This window comes from Lacerta agilis, chromosome 11 (assembly GCF_009819535.1).
Source record: "Lacerta agilis isolate rLacAgi1 chromosome 11, rLacAgi1.pri, whole genome shotgun sequence".
In the NCBI taxonomy this organism is placed as follows: Eukaryota; Metazoa; Chordata; class Lepidosauria; order Squamata; family Lacertidae; genus Lacerta; species Lacerta agilis.
This window is the reverse complement of record NC_046322.1, coordinates 54,139,672-54,142,439: the sequence shown is the minus strand read 5'-3', so window position 1 is coordinate 54,142,439 and position 2,768 is coordinate 54,139,672. Positions and strand designations below refer to the sequence as shown.

General features: G+C 37.8%; 1 non-coding gene across 1 annotated transcript; it reads left to right on the top strand.

The window, feature by feature from the left end:
• The first annotated feature begins 2,036 nt into the window (after window positions 1-2,036).
• On the top strand, window positions 2,037-2,108 carry TRNAC-GCA. The gene has a single exon. It is a non-coding gene; the product is annotated as a tRNA-Cys (tRNA).
• The last annotated feature ends 660 nt before the right edge of the window (window positions 2,109-2,768 follow it).

The window sequence follows — 2,768 nt, the reverse complement described above, 5'->3', positions numbered from 1 at the left end:
GCTGGCCACTGATGTCAGGTAGTGTGGCAAAAACCCAGTTTTCCATGTTTGTGACTCAACCGCATATGAAAGAGAGATCACCATTCTCCATATCCCTCCCAGCCTAATGAAGATATCAAGGGATTAATCTGGTGCTGTACCTATGTATTTTGTCAAGTATTGAAGGGAACACACCACAAACAAAAATAATGTTGACTCCTTAAAAATCAACACTCAGGGCTGTTCCTCATTATTTATTCATCTATTACCGTTAAAATGTTTGCTCATCAAGCATAGCTATTGGCTTCCTTGTCTAGCCTTGCAATGGTCACAAATACAGTACTATACAATACACTGCTTCACTTTTGTTGCTATTCCTCATTTTAATTAGCAAGCATAAACATCTTCCAACCCCACCCCAACAGTTGCTTTTTTAGCGGCTCCTGTCTAATCTTGCAACAAGCCATTCTCATAAATTTCAAAGCTGTTTGACTTAACTGATTTCAAATCAGAATCAGCCCTTTTTGGGGGGAGTGGAATTGTGTCGTATTATAATTTGTCACAGCTGACTGTGCTACACACGTGCAGGGAGTTGTAAATTTTGATGTAGTGCAGCTGTACAAACGGTTATGCAAGTGTCAGTTTTTAACTGGAGGGCTGAGTATTCTTGTGTCTCATTCTGGCTGAGTGTTAGATTATGCTGCAGTGACAAAGTATTCTAAAACTCCATTGTTTGAGACTTTATATATGCACAGAGTAGGTATGAATATATTTATTATCTAGACCAGGCATAGGCAAACTCGGCCCTCCAGATGTTTTGGGACTACAACTCCCATGATCCCTAGCTAACAGAATCAGTGGTCAGGGATGATGGGAATTGTAGTCCCAAAACATCTGGAGGGCCTAGTTTGCCTATGCCTGACCTAGACTATACAAGTTTATTTATTTAATAAATTCCTATACCTCCCTTGACATTTCACATAAAATACAATATGTATTTTTTTTAAAAAAAACTTTCAGGAAAACAATTTCATAATACAATCCTATATTATTATAACTAACAATCCAATATAAAAAATACAGCATAAAATAGTCACCAAGACCTGGCCACACAATCAGATACCCAACCACAATTATTTTCTGCAAGCCAAGATCCACGGATGGGTCCTGCCTAATATTGCTTGGGATAGTATTTCACAATTGTGGAGCCACCACTGAAAAGCCAGAACCTATGTGCTTGCCAGCTGCATATGGAAAAGTAAACCTATTCATGTGTAGATTTTGTATATTATGGCTCAGTTCAGACATCATGTCAAACCATGAATAAGGAAAGTTAAATATGGCTGTTTTCATAAGTGCTAGTATTGTTTTAATCATTTTAATTATTATTCTGCACTGTACCAGTGATTCATTGTGTACACATTATTGTACACTGCCCTTACATTTTATGAGATGTCGGTAAATAAATACCTTTATAAATAAATATTACATATATGAGCCTTAGGCTGACATACTCCTTGCCTTCTTCACCCCCCTCTTCCTGTTTGTGTGATGAGAATCCTGGAAGAGGGCATGGCTGGCTAGAACCCTGAACAGAAACAGGCCACCACACTACTGTACAACATTTTGCACTTGCACTACTCCTTTTATTTGTTGTTGCATTGGTTACTGAATTCAGCTGTCTGAGAATCTCAGCTGTCATTAAAAAAAGGAAAAAGGGAAAAAAGGAAGTTCCTGTCTGCTGTATTAGCAAAGACAAACTTGAGTGTACGTTGGCTGATGAAATACCAGGAGGTTAGTAGGTGGGGACTTAACTGCCAGGACAGCCCATTATTCTTTCCCAATGATGTGAAATTGAGTAGTTTGCATTTTTAGTCTACCCTACTCCACAAATCACAGAAGCATTTAGAGAAATGTAGGTGAAACGATTAATTTTAAAGTGATGCAAACGAATCATAGTGTACAGTACTTTCTGTAAATGTCAGGAAATAGTATGAACACTGCAGTTCTGATGCAGGGAAAATGAGTTAGCTTTACAGAGCAAAACTGAAGGAGCAGGGGGTATAGCTCAGTGGTAGAGCATTTGACTGCAGATCAAGAGGTCCCTGGTTCAAATCCAAGTGCCCCCTTTTTAATGGAAATAAAAGCAATGCTCTGTTTATTTGAAATATCTGAAGCAGGCTAATTTTGATCACTGCAAATGCAGTTTTAGGTTCACATTTTCTTCTTGGAGACACACATAAGCACTGTTGCATTAAGGGTTCCTGTTGCCTTTCCTTTTTGTTAGGCTATAAATATTTGAAGTATAAATTCAGAACCATTTCTGATGTTTGTTGAGAAGTTCCACCCTGCTGGTTAAAGACCATCTTCTATTTTCAGGTGCTGAAATAGCTTTACCCTATGTGTATATGCCCCAACTGTGAAACGAAAAGGGAGACTGATGAAATGAACTATATAAAACATTCTTAGGCAGAAAGCATTACTCTCCTTGATCCTTGCCCGATGAAAACTGTATTTTAACATAGGCTACTCTTTTCGCAGATCTGTTAACATTAGTATACAGGCATGTCCATTATTTCCATACAACTGCAAGGAGGAAGACAAAAGAAGAAACGCCTTGAGCCTGGTTCTGGTTTTCTTCTCAATTTCGTTTGGATCAATCTACTGACATTTAAAGTGGCATAGGTGCAATTGTGCAAACATTAGTTGTTTTTAATGACTTTTTTTTTTTTTAAAAAAAACCGTTTAGCAGACAGAGAAGTCTCTAGCTTTTCTATTAGTTGTTTTTA